Source organism: Protopterus annectens, chromosome 4.part1 (assembly GCF_019279795.1).
Source record: "Protopterus annectens isolate FY-2018-M chromosome 4.part1, PAN1.0, whole genome shotgun sequence".
Classification (NCBI taxonomy): domain Eukaryota; kingdom Metazoa; phylum Chordata; order Ceratodontiformes; family Protopteridae; genus Protopterus; species Protopterus annectens.
Genome location: NC_056734.1, coordinates 682,512,269 through 682,529,105, shown reverse-complemented (window position 1 = coordinate 682,529,105; position 16,837 = coordinate 682,512,269). Strand labels below are relative to the sequence as shown.

Sequence of the window (16,837 nt, the reverse complement as noted above, 5' to 3'; positions counted from 1 at the left end):
AAAACAGTATAAGAATGCTAACGCACCGCTTGATCTTGCAAATGTGCATATGTAGGTTTGTTTAAAAGCATAGCTTTAATGAGGGCTGACTTAGCGGCAGCATATATTTCAGTTTTTTTTTTTTGTAGAAAGGGGTGGACAGGCGGACATCCACGGCACCATATTTGTAAATGATGTATTTTTTTGAAATGAATATCAAGTTTAAACGGCGCTCTCCTATTTGTGCAAGTCTAGCCTTAATTTTAATATGTACGCATGCGCCCTGACTGCTTCATTGAACACTACCTTTTATCGTATTTGCGTGGAAAAAGCGAATTTGTAATACTCAAAATTGTGTGAGTTGCTGCAGCATCACCGAATTTTCAGTCAGGATTTGTGGTATTTACTATATATTTTTCCTGAGTATGTGTTTGGGGTTGCAGGGTTTATTACATTTTGACTTTAGTGCTAATGATGGCTAGAACAGGTTGGTTAACTCCTAGAAGAGGTTATTAACAAAGCTATTCCTGCGCATGTAGGCTCTTTTTTTTTTTAAAGAGGTATATACCCATAAAATATGTATGATCCCCCAACTGGAGGAAATGGACGCGCTTGTTAAATATTTAACTCTCTGGTTATGGCTGCACTGTTAGTTGTAGAACTAATATTACTTGTTTGTTTATATCATAGCTGGTGTTGCTAGCACTGCAGTAGCAATGCTTAAGGAACCTCCAGACTTGGGATAGTTTTACTGTAAAAGTAACTACACGGTGTATGTTATTGATGAGTGTATTTGTCGTTTGGTTGATGGGCATGGTGTACTGTCAACTACTTTTTGTAGAGGAGTCTTTGCCTTGTTTTCTTTACCAAGATGATTCGAGGAGTCTGTCCAGAGTCTGCACTAGAACTACGTTTTAGACAAGCATGCATATAGAATATGGGGATTGTGTGTATGTGTGTCGGGAGTTGTCGGTCATATTTTAAAAATAGATCGTACGGTTATCCTTCGCAACCAATTTTTTTTTTTGTGCATGTAATCCTTACCTACCAATATGTATATATTTTTGTGCATGTGTAACTCTAGTTCCATTTCTAAGGTTCGTGAATGTAGTGTTATGGTTTAAGGGGAAACCATTCCCTAATCCCTTACTACCTGCAGCTATTAACTTTTTTACCTCCAGAATTGGGAACGGAGACCCCACGTCAGGGACACTTTTTTCTTTTTAATATTGGTACTGTTAGTGGGAAAAGTTGAATAAAGCAATGAAAATCCACGTACATTTTATGGAGTAAAATTAATAATGGTTGCTCGTATTTGTTAACTACACTTCACCATCTCTTCTTGAATTACTAGTTTTAAGACGAATTAGAGGAACAGAGTAACGTTTTGAGCCGAAATCAGGGACTGTTGAAAGGTATGCGGCACTACCAGTCACGGTAGTCACCCCACAGTAATAAGGTTTATATAGTTTTTTTTTGTTGCGTCTCTGGTTACCTCGTTTGAATAGCTTGTTTATAGTTATAAATGTACCTTGAGTGGTCTTCCTAGATGAGCATGATTACATCCCTTTAGTCATAGCTGTCAATCTCAGCACAAGAAATCAAAATTGGCACGTTTTAGTAATTTTCTAAAGAGTATGCGGGCTGAAATTCAAATGTCTTATTATTCAGTCACTTCTGTCCTTAATGACTTGACAGACACAGATTTTATGAGGAGAAAATCTGGAGAGTTGAGAGGTTATAGTGACAGAGTTTTAGTTGGTCCATTTAGGACATGTTATTTATTTAGCCTTTTTATTATGCTATCTCTGTGGACTTTACAGATGTCCTGACTGAGTGAGTCACTGTTGCAGTATTTGTAACAGATGGGTTGTAGCTCACTGATATCCGGCTAGGGTACCAGAGCATAAAAATGGGTGGATGTACAAGATCCATAGACCTCCAGCCTGAATACAGATCGTTGCACCTGATACCAGGTACCTCGAACTTTGCTTGTAACATCAGATAAGTTCCCCTTTGGTGCATCTTCTAATTTCTTGTCTGTTTTAATCATAATTATTAGATGCCTGCTAGGAGGGGTAAGTGTGAGTGAGTTGGAAATATTTCATACAAAGACTTGCACAGTAAATGCCTGGTTTGTCTAGGCCCTGAACACTAGTATAATCCTGTTCCATCTGTCAGTTCATTCCGCTAGGCTGCCCACCCTTAGTACCTTTCATGAGACCCAACATCTGAAATGCTTGGCCCAGTCCACTATATCAGAATTCCTGGACCTCCCGCCTAAGAAAGTTTTTTGAGACAGAGGATTCTCCAGCTGTTGCCTTGGAATCGGATGTACCCGCTGAGGTGGCTGAGCATGTAATATGCTATAAGTCCTCTACCATGACCCTGCCAAAGGTTGGTATGACTGCTGATGCCATGCAGACATTGGAGTCCTCTGATTGACTGTGCATTATTGTATCGGAGGGCCCTCAAGGAATTCCTCAGATTCTTGTGCGGGGAGAGATTCCAAGAACCCTGATTGAAATGTGCCAAGATACAGAACCTCCTAATCTTATTCAAGTGGACATCACCCCTAAAAAGAAAAAAAAAAACTTAAATATGTGACGTTCCCTTTTGCATCCAGGGGAAAAATTTTTTTTCAGGGGATTTTTAAAGCAATCATGTCTCTAAAGCCTCCTTCCTTTGTGACTTCTCAAACCACTCCACATAAACCGACCTTAGATTCCTCTTCCACTGATGAGGAACTGGATAGGGATTTCCACTCCACATAAACCAACCTTAGATTCCTCTTCCCTGATGAGGAACTGGATAGGGATTTGGATTTTTCCCTTGATTATTCGTCCCAATTACTCTCCCCAGATGATTTCTTCAGATGATGGAGAGTCAATCTCTCTTCAGACCTCCTTTCTCCTTTGGAGAAACCTTCCAGAGCATGATGAAATATTTTGAGTAGCAGTCCAAACAGGTCTCTGGGTGGACGCGGTGGTGCACCGATTAGCTTTGCCGCCTCACAGCAAGAAGTTCTCCGGTTCAATTCTCGGCTGGGGTGCCTTCTGTGCAGAGTCTGCATATCCTCCCTGTGGTCGTGTGGGTTTCCTCCGGGTGCTCCGGTTTCCTCCCACATCCCAAAGACGTGCTGTAGGTGGATTGGACACTAAATTGGCCCTAGGTGTGAGTATGTGCATGTGTGTGCATTTTGTAGGAGGTTGGGCGCGGGGCTGGCAACTCGACACCGTAAAACTCCACTGCCAATCATGAGCAGACAGGTGATCCGCTGTGGTGACCCCTAACTGGGAAAACCCGAAAGAAGTCCATATAGGTCTCTGAGTTGCAAAAGAGATACTACAGTTAATTGGAGATGGGCACACCTGCTCCACCCCCCCCAGTCCCCCTGTGTTTGAGGCTTACCTGGATGCCATTCAGGACAGTTTCTTTGGCTCCAGATTCTCAACCCCTACCCCAAAAAGACCAGATAGGTTCTATAAAATTTCTGATGAACTAGAGCATCTCTAAAAATCCTATGACAGACACAGCTGCAGTTTCCTTGGCTTTTGACAAATATTCTCAATTGCTCCCTGGCACGAATGTTCTCCCCAATGGCAAAGACAGTAGAGGGGGGTGGACAGGTGGGGTAAGAAAATGTATACTTCCTCCACCCTAACTTTTAGGGCTATAAACTATCCGTATCAAATTACCAAAATACAGTCCTTAAGCAAGACCATCACAGAGCCACAGACTCAGGACTCAAAGCAGCTCATGCAGTCTTCAGTGGTCCAGGCTTCTCAGATAACCAAGCACTGTATAAAATGCAGCTGTGGATGCCTCTTCCATGGCAGCTGACACTGGTTCATTGATTAGGCGATATGCCTGGCAATGGGGCCCACCCTATCCCTGAAGATTTTAAATCTAATAATTTAGACTCTCTCTCTCTCTCTCTTGGATAACAGCCTCCTTTTCGTCTCACAGGCTGCCAGTCTTTTCAAGGCTTTGCAAGAACAGGGCAAGACTATGAAAGATTGCTATCAAATTCTGCTGTCCAGTTTTCTCAGATACCACAGAAATGATCCAGCTAAATCCACATCCTTCACCAAGAGAGATCTAAGACTTCTCTTATGCAAAGGAAAGCTCCCAATAAAGGATTTCCAGAAAAAAAGAGGGATATCCCTTCTGGGTGGCCTCAGTACAGTAGCAGACCCCTGTAACTACTTATCCCTTGCCCACTCACCTTCTCACTCTTCCTCCCTATTCTGAAAAAGACTTTCTCTTTCCCTTCTTGTCTGGGAAACGACCTCAAGAAAGTGGGTCCTACGCATTATTAAGGAGGGTGACTTCATGTCTTGGGAAAACTGTCCAACTTAAGGGGGAATTCCTTCCCCTCATACAGACTGGATACACCTGATACAGTCTATCATGTGAGACTTACTCTGCCAAGGAACCATAGAAGTAGTTACCCCATCTTGTTCAGGAAAAGGATTCAATTCCATGCTCTTCATGGTCCCCTTAAAGGAGGGCCATTGGAGGCCCATCCTGGATCTTTCCAGGTCCCCATAAAGGAGGGCCATTGGAGGCCCATCCTGGATCTTTCCAGGCTAAACACCTTTCTGAGAGTGCCCTGCTTCAGAATGCTACCCCTGCAAGCTCTTCTAATTTTTCTACTCCTGCAACCTTTCTTGGTATCCTTAGACCTAAAAGATGCCTATCGTCTTATTCTCATTTGTCTTCCTTTTAGAAAATTTCTCAGGTTTTATAAGGGGTCATCACACTTTCAAATTACTGCTGTGGCCTTTGGGCTTTCAGTGGTTCCAAGGGTGTTTGCAAAGTGTTGAGCTCCAGTAGTGGCTTTCTGCCACACTCAGGGTATTCAGATTTTCTTATATCTGAACAACCTTCTACATTCAGGGGCACTTTTCTAAAGCACCTTTTATTACACAGAACAGTTGACTCTCCTGGGTTCACCATCAACTACAAAAAATCCCAGCTCATTCCTTCCCAACAACTAATCTTCCAGGGGTGTCATCCGGACACATCTACCATGCATGCCTCCATCACTCAAGAAGTTCCCCTCACTAGCCAGTTTGTTCCTGATGCTTTCAAGTGAGAATCATTGTTTGGGCCAGACAAGCAAGCAGGGCCTTGGGACTCATGGCTGCTACCATTCCTCTGTTGCCACTTGACAGATATCACTGTATTTTCCTCATATGTAATCTGAAACTGATGTGGTCACACCATTACCGTCTCGATACTAACATTCCTGTTCTTCCTTGTATCAAGACGGAACTCCTTTGGTGGAGCAACCTGGTTGCTCTCAATCCAGGTCTCCCTCTCCCATTCACTTTGCCCCCACACAACCAAGTCCTGTTTACAGATGATTCGGACAGGGTGTGGGGAGCTTGGGCAAGACACCAGAGTCTGAGGGGAGTGGTGTGCCCATGTACTTAAAGAACACATCAGCTTAAAAGAAATGAGGGCACTTTCTCAGGTCCTATGGATCTTCTACAACTGTGGAAACCAGGCATCCTACTGGTACACAGACAGCACCACAGTGATGCGGTACATAAGCAAATGGGGAGGCACAGGAGGTCCGTCAGCTAGTCTCTCAAGTGAACCTCACTCTCAGTGACATGCATTTCTTCACAATAGAATGTGTTGCTAGACTGTGTAAGCAGAGACTCTAAAGATCTTCATGAGTGTTCATTGAACACAGAGGTGTTTAAAGCTGCCACTGACAGATGGGGAACCCCACAGATAGACCACCTCTGAGCACCACTTGCTTCCTCTGTTTTGCAGAAGGAATTGGGCACCTCGAGCCTGGAGGATAGGTTCCTTCTCTTTCACATGGGCGGAGAAATTACATTGTATATCCACTTTTACCTCTGCTACCAAGGCTCCTTCTCCTCAAGGTCCATAAGGAGTACCCAGACCTTGCACTTTTGTCACCTTTTTGGTTGAGACAGCACTGGTTCCCACTCCTGCTTTGCCTGTCAAAGGGAAACTTTTGGAGAATCCCTTCAAAACAAGATCTATTCACACAACAGAAAGGACATCTCCTTCATTCTGCACTCTCTCAGCCTGACACTGGATGATAGGATGCTATTCCCTACTAGACACAGCTTTTCTGAAGAGTGGTTTGGATTCTACAAGAAGCCAGGAAATCTAACATCAGAAAGTCTTATGCAGTCAAATGGAAGAAATTTTCCATTTGGTGTTTTAAATGCAAACTTGTGTAACTTATTTCATTTAGGGGTTGGCCTGTTCTTTCATTAAGGCTCGCATATTAGCCATTCATGCTTGTCTACCCTTGGAGCCCCTCTAATGTCCAGGACAGAGGTTACATTTTTCCTAAGGGGAGTTTACACCTTAAACCCCCATGGAAACCTATTGTTTCTCCTTAGAACCTTTTTCGTTTTGGAAAAGCTAACTTTACCTCCTTTTGAACTAGCTACTTCAGCTACTTTAAAATTCTGCACTTGGAAAACAGTGCATGTTGTGTAGTCCTGCCTCACCTTCATTCTTACATATGGGATCGGAGCCGAGTATTGGCTCTGAATCTGCCTATTTACAAGCTGGAAGTCTTCTAGTTGGCTCGTGGCTAGGTAGGTATCCCATGGTGCACCAGTACAATCCCCAGATCTCATTTGCAGCGTCGACGAGTTTGGTTGTGCTTCTGTTTGGCGCTGACTAAGGTTTTTGAATTTATTCAACATTTTTGTATTTTCTAGACTAACCTGTTATATCATAGTTAGCGTAGTTTAGAATAGTTACCTTTTATAATTGCGCCTTTGTGTGCAATCTTTTGATAATTGGCCTTTGGCATGATCGTTTTGGTATTTTGTGTGCTGTTTGTTGTGTTGTTCATAGTTTGGTATTTGTAGGCACCTTTGTGTTTAGTTTGGTGTGTGTAGTTATTCGGAATTGGCCTCAATTTTTTGGCGGATTCCCGCTTGCTAAATTGTTAACGTAGTTAACAGGACGAGCTTCTGTTCTATTTTGATTCTTTAGTCATAAGCTTTTATTAGTGGTGGTGTCAGAATACTGTTCTGTTTTTTCTTATTAATATATTGAAAGTTTCACTGTATTCTGGTTTTTGAGTGTGTGACTTTCCTGCCTTTGTCTCTTAACTAGGCCTATTTCAGTTAGAAGACCTAGTTGTTTTCCGTTCCCTTCCTTGCCCGGGCTAGGTCCATTTAAGTTAGAGGACTTAGTCCTCTTCCCCTTTTTCTTTCTGTGTGTGTGTGCATTTTGTGAGAATGTCCAAAGTTAGCAAGGACCATAAGCCATCTGGCTTCTTCTTCTTCTATCATAATCTCAGGGATCTAAAAAGGAAAAGTCCTCTAAGAGGCCCTCCCCGGCACTGGCTGGTGTCTCGGAGCCACCTCTTAAAATCACAAAAATGGATAAGACATCTGCCTCTTCTGCTCCACAGAGCTCGGTGCTGATTTGAGAGCACTACTGTGACTACAGGGTCGGCTCAAAGTATTTCGGAGCCGACCACTGAGACCATTTCACGGAGCTGGTCTATAGATCCTCTTCCGGCCTCCGCTATATTAAAATCTCTGATACCTCAGAGGTCCAGCTCTCCTACTCTGTGTTGTCCAGGTCTTCCAGGAGTTTATCAGAAGAAGACGTGGAGAGGGTAATGCTGAGACTGTTGAAGTCATCTGGTTTGCCTAAATTGCTGTTGGCTCCGACCCAGTCTGTTCTGGAGCCACTTGGGTCTGTTCAGCCCTCTGCGATCATTCCTCCTTCGAGCCATGCTGGTCTTTCGGAGCTGGAGTGTTTGTTACCACTAGTGGAACCTTCGGTTCCGGCTCCCCTGTGGCTTTTTCGGAGCAGAGTTCTGCTCGACATTGTGGCACCATCCGAAGTTTCTAGGGGCCAAAGCTCCACGGTCAGCCCCGACAGGGATGCTTGGAACCGAACTTCTTCGGTTCCGAGTCTTCCTTTCGGCGCATCGGCTAGGGTGAGTTCAGACCCTATGTCTATATCTGAGCTGATGGCTCTGGAGCAGACTGCATCCTCTGTCTCCTCGGACCTGGGGAGGTCTTAGGTTCATATGTAGGTACTAGGCTATTGGCCCTGGGGCCTATATAAGCCTAGCCAAAGGTACCCTGGCTTTCGCCACCCAAGAAAATTATTTTCCTGTGCCACTGTCGAGCAGAGCCACAGAAGTGATCCCCGGGGTGAATTTCCTATCTCCCTATTTCCTATCTCTTCGGAGCCAGAGAGGTCGGCATTCGAGATGATGAGGAGTGTGCTGTCCCGATCGTCAGCTCCTACCAGAGGTACCGACACTCTTCCCCCTAAAGCATCTACTTCTGTCTCAGCTCCTACTCCCTCCGTGGATAGCAGAGACCCTCAGCCTCAGGAGCCACCGGCTGGTGGCCCCCACTTTTCTGAGACCTCCCCGGAATGTCCTTCTGAGGAGCCCCAATGGAACTGAACATGTAAGAGGAAGCATGTAGACTCCCAAGATGAGTCTCTGACCTCTGACACTGACCTCGAGGAGTCAGGAGGGTCCCCCAAGTCATCCTCTGATGTCTCTTTCATAGACATCCTGGAAAGCCCTAAGCAGAGGTGCGGCTGGCCCACTGTCACCCCTTCTGATGAGGAGTCTGTGTACCTGAAGGCTTTCGGGTCTCCACCTTCAGCCTCTTGGGTGTCTCCACCTTTCGACGAACTGATGGAGCTAGTTAGTCAAAAGGTGTGGGATACTCCTGATGCTATGGAGCCAGTCCCCAGGAGACCAAATAAGTTTCTTTCTGTCCCTCCTGAGAGAGATTTTATTTGTGTAAAGGTGTTCCAGTCGATGCCATGGTGGTGGCGGCGGCCGCTAAGAAGGAGCTAGCTGAGACTATCCGCCGAATGAGGAGTCTCGAATGATGGACAGATACAGGACACATCTTTAGTTCAGCGGCATTTACCCTTAGATCGCTGAACTACTTCACTCCTTCACGAGGCTTTGGAGAGATCTCCTTAAAGAGTTAGGAGATTCTCTACAACGTACATGTACAGAGGGAGTCCCTGACAAAGTTTCTGCCCAGTTGTCCACCTTAAACTCTATCGTCAACTCTTCCATGCGTATTATTTTGTATGCAGCCGATGGAGCTAGTAGAGCAGCGGGTTCAGGAATTTCCCTAAGGCGTCATTTCTGGATGCGTTTGTGTAACTTTGCGGAACCGTTCAAGTCTATCTTTTACCAACGCCCCCTTTGACTGTTCCTCATTGTTTGGACCCAAGGTAAAGGACACTCTCACCTGGTGCGAGCAAGAAGGAAAAACACATTCTGCCATGGGAGTACATTTTACTGTTCCCTCTAGACCATACCCTAAGGGTCAGAGGGGTGGTAAAATGTGGTTCAAGAAGTCCCAAAGGTTTTTCCAGGATGCAGAGAGTGACTCCTCCTTCAGAGGCAGAGGAGGAGGAGGAGGAGGAAATGGGAGACGTCGCCCTTGAGGCAGGGGCGGTCCACAAAACCAAGGAGGTCGCGATTCCTTTTCAGGGGAGCCTTACCAGCGCTCCTGATGTGGGGCCCGACTGTGCTTCTCTGGGGCCGGTCAGGGGTCGCATTTCTTTGTATCCAGAAGCCTGGCTGGGTATCACTTGACAAGTGGGTACAAAGAATTATTACCAGAGGTTATGTCTTACCCTTTTCTCTTCCACCTGTTGTTCCCAAGAAGATCCCGGATGTTCCACCCAGTCACAGGGATCAGGCAACTGTGGAAGTCAACAAGTTGCTGTCAAAAAGAGTCATCCAAACCGTCCCATCAGACCAAATAGGGTCCAGAACTTACTCCAGATTCTTTTTAGTGCCAAAACGTACAAGGGACTGGAGGCCCATTCTGGACCTCAGCAGATCAGTAAAGAAGGACAAGTTCTGGATGGTGACACTGCAGTCTATACTCCCATTATTAGGGAATGACAATTGGATGTGCTCAGTAGATCTCCAAGATGCCTACTACCACATAAAAATGGACAGGGTGTCGAGGAGTCATCTCCGCTTCCAGCTGGGAGCCAGTCATTACCAGTTTCATGCTCTGCCCTTTGGTCTCACCACAGACCCCAAGGTGTTCACCAAATGTATGGCAGTAGTGACAGCTCACCTGAGACGTCGAGGACTCCAGGTGTTTCCATATCTGGACGACTGGCTCTTCACCGCCCCCACCAGGCATCTACTTCTTCAGATCAGGGAAGCTACTTTTCAGCTTTGTGCCCAGCTGGGAATTTCTATAAATTGTGGAAAAATCTGCCTTATTGCCCTCTCAATCTGTGATTTTTATAGGTGCAGAGATAGACACAGTAGACATGTTGGCTCGTCTTCCTGCTGAAAGGGCACAGAATCTAGTTCTTCAAATTCGGCATCTTCTCCCCTTACGAAAGGTCAAAGCCAAGACTATTCTGCAGCTTCTAGGGACCATGGCTTCCACCATATTACTAGTGCCACTAGCCAGGCTACACATGAGAATTCTTCAGTGGCTCCTGTCATCCCAGTGGTCTTTTCAGCACCTCCCATTATCTCATCACATTCTGCTGACAGAATCTTGCAAGAAGGACCTCCTTTGTTGGACTCTGCCCAATCAGTTAACCACAGGCACCTCATTTGTTCCTCACCAACCCCGTTGCCACTGTTACCACGGATGCCTCACAGGGTGGGGAGGGGGCATTATCTTGGCAGGACTGTCCAAGGGACTTGGCAAGATCACTAGGCTCACCTGCATGTCAGTGTTCGAGAGATAAGGGCAGTGTTCCTGGCGTTGCAAGCACTCAACGACCCGCTGCCTCTGGAGACTATTGCAATACAGTCAGACATGTCGGTAGTATGGTATATTAACAAACAGGGAGGAACCAGACCTTACCCACTCTGTCGAGAGGCCATGTGAGTTTGGAAATGGGCGATAGCTTCCCAGCGTTTTCTGGTGGCAACGCACATTCCAGGGATAACCAACGTGATAGCCGACAAACTCAGCAGGGCAATCCTTATGCCTCACGAGTGGTCTCTGAAACAGGAAACAGCGGAACAGATTTTCAGCAGGTGGGGACAGCCTTGCTCCGACCACTTTGCCAGTCCAATCAATGCCAAATGCAGCAGCTACTTTGGTTACTCCCCCGGAGGGGGGATGAGGGAGAGAGATGCACTTGTTCACAATTGGCCCCTGGGTCTCCTGTATGTTTTTCCTCCCTTTCCTCTCATTCCCAAGGTTATTCAGAAAGTGAAATGGCTGGGAAGCAAACTTAGCCTCATTGCTCCTTACTGGCCTTGTCAGGTTTGGTTCTCCTTCCTCGGGCCTCTTCTCTTGGACGATCCTGGACCCGGCTCCAGACCTGTTGACTTACATGTCAGGTTCGCTTCATCCCTCCTTACACACCCTCAATTTGACAGCGTGGCTGCTCCAGTTCCATCCCTTGGCAGGCTTCATGACTTCTCACCCTCCGTGACTCGTATCTTTACGTCTTCTCATAAACCTTCCACTAGGAGACTATTTTCCAGTAAATGGAGAAGATTCTCTATCTGGACGGAGAAAATTAATGTTGACCCTTACACTGCCTCCATTCCAGTAGTTTGGGAATTCTTGTCTGAGCTTTTTCACCAGGGATCTGCGGCTGCCACTATCAGAGTTCAGTTGGCAGCGATTTCAAACTTTCATCTCGGTTTTCAAGATTCTAATCTGATGTCACATAAGCTGTGCAAAACTTTCCTTAAAAGTGCCACTTTAAAACCCCCCTTTCAAGAACCTGTTGCCTCATGGGATTTAAATTTTGTGTTATCCAAATTGATTTCTCCGCCCTTTGAGCCTTCTTATTCATCTTCTTTGAAATTCCTGTCTTGGAAGACTTTGTTTCTGGTGGTTATCACGCCGGCCAGACGGGTGTCAGAGTTGCAAGCATTGTCTGTAAACCCCCCTTATCTGATTTTTCACAGGGACAGGGTGTCCCTTCGTACTAATCCCTCCTTTGTCCCCAAGGTCTGCTCCCATGCAACTTTGAGTCAATCCATAGAGCTATCTGTTCTTTCCAAATCATTCCAACGCAGCTGAATGCAGGCTTCACCAGCTGGATGTCCATAGACAATTACATTTTTATTTGCAAGGAAATCAGATCAATTATTCATTTCCTTCTCTGAATCCAGGTCAGGCTTTCCAGTTTCCAAAGTGACACTCTCTAATTGGATTTCTAGCTGTATAGCTTATGTTTACACTTCTGAGGGTAGATATTTACCCTTTAAAAATCAAGGCCCATTCTACCAGATCTCAGTCTACTTCCGCAGCCTTTCAAGTCAGGGTCCCACTTGATAATATTTGTGCAGCAGCAACGTGAGCTACCCCTCACACTTTTATTATTCATTACAAATTGGATTTAACCTCCAGGGGTAGAGCTTCATTCGGTTCCACGGAACTCAGGAGTATTTTTCCTTGAGCCACCCAAGAATAAGGCGCTAAGGACGCTGTCCCATATGTAAGAATGAAGGTGAGATAGGACTACAGAACATAAAGAAGTTATGTACTCACCATAACGTTCCATGTTTGTAGTCCATCTCACCCTTCATTCTTACGAACCCACCTGCCTACCCCCAGCCTGGAAGTACCTGGAGACAGAAAAACATTATCCTTTTTTTATGGAGACCTTTTAGTATTGGCTTCTGTGGTATATTTGTTGTTATCTCTTCTAGTTAGCAGCAAACAAGATCTGGGGATTGTACTGGTGCACTGTGGGATACCGACCTAACCACGAGTCTGCTAGAAGACTTCCACCTTGTAAATAGGCAGAGGCTGAGCGGAGGATCGGCTCCGAACCCATATGTAAGAATGAAGGGTGAGATGGACTACAAACATGGAACGTTATGGTGAGTACATAATTTTTTTCTCTTGGCCTTGACTTTAGCCTGCAGGGTCTCAGAGCTCCATACTCTCATGGTTACTCTAAAGATATTGGAAAAACAGATGTTGCCTTTATGAATTCCAGGCTAGGACAACCAGTTTCTAATCTGTTGCTTCCTGGATCTCAAAGGCTATTTCCTTCTGCTGCTCTTGTTATGGAAACACTTTACCCTCCTGGCCAAAAGTTCACTCCACTCAAGCAGAAGCTTCTTCAGGTGCTTTCTATAAAGGAATGGATACCAGGTCCATTTTAGCAACGGCTACCTGGTCATCTTTTCACACCTTCACAAAAGACTAGAAACTTTCTCTAGGCCCAAGGCAGTGTTTTGCTAGAAGTATTCTGTTAGGCCTCCTGGACTCCTCCTCTACTTGTTCCTCTTAAAACCTACCACTCTGTCTCTGCAGCTTTGGGAATTACCCATCTGTTAAGAATACTGCAACAGTGACTCAGTCAGGACATAGTGCGGTTGTGTAAGAGCATACCATAACAGTAGATATCCTACTGATCTCTGTTTCAGTATCCCCCCTTTTCATTACTTCTCTTCTTTGCATTAGTACTAACACTATGCCTTATATTTGCATACGGACACTCATTGTCACAGGATCTTTTGTTCTGAGGGGGGACTTTCTTACCCCGTTCAACCTAGGCCCCCCTAGCTGACCTTTTTCTTTCCTTGGCCTTTTTCAGGTTGCTGCTAACTTAGAGATAGTGAGGATCTCGTTTGCATGTCTGCTTTTATAACCCGACCCCTACGAGCTGAGTTCAACATGCCCCCCTAACTGACCTTTTTCTTTCCTTGGCCTTTTTCAGGTTGCTGCTAACTTAGAGATAGTGAGGATCTCGTTTGCATGTCTGCTTTTATAACCCGACCCCTATGAGCTGAGTTCAACATCTGGATGTATGGAGAGGTTTGTTACCCTGGCTGGATGTCCGCGAACTGCAACCCATCTGTTAAGAATACTGCAGCAGTGATTAGTGGGGCATCAACTGTTACAGTAAGTTTTTACACAGCTGTACTTTGTTGCATGTGTATGGACAGATACATGCCAAAGGGTGCATTGTATTTAGTAATTGACCTAATGAGGGCTGATTAGAGGGGGGACAATGACATCACTAGATCTAGAGACAATTCCATTGTTTATAAGCTGTGCAATATGGAAGGACATTCTTAACAACAATATAGACACATGTTGGTCAAAATGAAGGTTACTGTCCACTAAGCCCCCAAATTCTTATTTGGGTCAACTGTTAGGGGTGAATTGTCAATGTGGTAGTTTTCTGGGGAAAGATGACTTCCCAAAGGATACAGTAATGCATTAGCAATCGTGCATTTTTTGGCACATAGTTTGGGTGCCTGATTTTGGCATCCATTATTTATTTGAGACAAATCTTCTTGAAGGATGGCAAAGTCATTTGGGGATTCAGTGACTGGAGCTAGCTTGCAGTCATCTGCAAACTTAGTCAGCCAGAGCCCTTTGGTATTGGCTTTTAGTTCAGAAAAGTAGATGCCAAACTGGAGGGGTCGCAGCACAAAATCTTGGGGGATTCCACTGGTGACTCATCTCTGTGGCGGTAACGATTATCTGTGTCTTCTCTGTGAGCTGATTGGCAATCCAGTGGACAGCATAGGGGTTTATTTAGTGTTTTTTTTTTTTTTACTATGCCTGAATACGGAATCATCAAAAGGTTTTGTCAGGTTGACGTATGCTGTATGTTCAGTTTTGACTTCATCCATTGCTTTGGTGACCTTTTCAAAAAATTCCACCAGGTTGCATAAGCATGACCTGCCCTTCACAAATCCAAACTGAGATAGCTGTAGTGTGTGGAGGCTTCCTATGTCCTGCCTGATTTCATTGACAAGGCTTTTCACGGTTTTGCATTTGAGGCCTGTCAGACTTATGGTTCTGTAATTGCTTGGGTCTGTGGATGGACCTCCCTATGCGTGGAAATAACTGTAATTGTTTTCCATTCTCTTGGTATAAAACCTGTATGGAGGCTGAGATTGAAGTAGTGTTAGGGGTATGGCTAAGTCGTGTTTCGTTCTGTTTAAGATGGATCCGATTATGTCATCAGGACCCATAACTGCAGTATTTTTTTTTTAGCTTTTAATAGCTGTCTTAGAACTTGGTCTTGTGTTATGGCTGGAGGTGAGCCAGTTTCGGGCATATCTTGAGGGACAGAGAGACAGGCAAGTTTGTCTGGTAGATTCACTATATCTTCAGTCCCTGTGTAGGTAGCATCATTTTCCATCAGCTCAATGCATTGTGGTTTTGCAATTATAAACATAACTAAAAAATGCCTTGTGATTGTCTTATGGCTTGGATAGCTATTAGCCTTAAAATTGGCTTTCGTGGATTTTATTACGCTCCTGAATTGGTTGTATATTTCAGTGACGAGGGTTCTAACATTTTGATAATTACTTTTTTTTTTTTTTTTTTTTTTACTTTTGGTCAGAATGCTTTTCCTTTTTATTATAAAGCTTTTGGTTATTATGGTTCCAACATGTGAGTTTGTTCCTGGAGTTTTCCTATGGAGAGTCATGTACTCCTGTGATCTATATTTAAATTTTATCTTCCTAATGAAACATTGAGTCTAAATTCATCATTTTGATGAGATTAAAATTATCATGTTTCTGCTTAGAAGCAGTTCTGCTTTTGGTGTGTTTGGGGGTGGGGCTGCACTCCTACACCCCCAATAACTTTATTGTAGAGAAAAGGGGAAGACAAAATGCATTATGAACTAACGGTTGTAATTATTGGCAGCCACTGTTGAGTTTTGTCATGGTTATCTATTAAGTTTCCTTAAACTGCAGCATCACATCTTCTGATGAAAGCAAAACTGGTCTCTGTGAGTATTGTGCGAGCATCCATATATCCTGTGATTTTCGTGGCTGATTGTGAGATGTAATATTTATTGGATGGATATAAAAGTAAGTATTTTTGCTATCTGAAGTTTTTAGCTGTTATAAATCCATGTGTGGAAATCTTTTTGTCTAAGAAGTCTGTGGATCAAAATTCTGTTTCATTATGCTAGCCCCACCCCCTCAAAAAAATCCATTATAGGTAGGGAGATACAGACAGCTAGTAGATTAAGTAATGATGAGAAGGGTGCTTAAGAGATTTTTCTAGACAGAGGATATCATTTTCCTTCTGAAGGAGAGAAGATGAACTTAAAAATGAAAATGCTGTAGGAGATATGCAAGTACAAAGAGAATGAACCAGTTTTACAGTGAGAGAGGCAGAAATATGTATAGTGTGTGTGTGTGTGTATGTATGTATATATATATATATATATATATATATATATATATATATATAATACATGTGTGTGTGTGATATATATGTGTATATATGTTTGTGTGTGTAACTCGCTCGACCGCAGAGAGGACATGCAGACTCCACAGAAGATGCTCCAGCCGAGAATCAAACTGAAGAACCCCTTACTGTGAGGTGACGATACTAACTCTAGTAAACAAATGTTAATATGCAAGTGCCCAAAATTTAACTTATTTATTATCACAACCACGTTCCAAATGGCATAGCCATGTTATTCATGTTATTGAGAAAAAGAGTCATTGTCTCCAGAATTGCAGTCATTGTATGGTACTGATGGCTGAATGCGTGATTGATACGTTGCATTTATTACAACTTTTTTCACCATTAAATTGGTGAGTCAGCTTAGTATTCTCTAGGTTATATGGGAAAGAGTAAACAATATTCTGCGTTGAACTGGATTCTTCCCATAGTAAACATTTTTACGGAGAAGTAAACTTGTCCGTGTCCCATCTGTTGGTATTTTTTTATTTTTAAAAAGCAAGGATTATTAGAAAGTAACATTAGAAACCCGATACATTAAAGAAGAGTTTCTTTATTGAGTAGAATTGTTCATGAATAACATGGTTGCGATAATGCGAGTGTTACTTTTACTGTCTGTTGAATAAAAATCAGCGTCCACCCTGCTTTTCTGTCTTAAACACTCAACT

General features: G+C 44.0%; 1 protein-coding gene across 2 annotated transcripts in view; it reads left to right on the top strand.

Moving 5' to 3' along the window:
• Positions 1 to 264: 264 nt before the first annotated feature.
• The window catches only part of TRIM59 (tripartite motif containing 59), a 310,461-nt gene continuing 293,888 nt past the window's right edge, over positions 265 to 16,837 (top strand). Inside the window, exon 1 of one of the 2 annotated variants that reach the window (XM_044070460.1) lies at positions 265 to 335. The gene's annotated coding sequence lies outside the window, so the exon portion shown is untranslated. Of the gene's footprint in view, positions 379 to 16,837 lie in introns of both variants that reach the window. The other variant, XM_044070459.1, reaches the window with a different exon arrangement.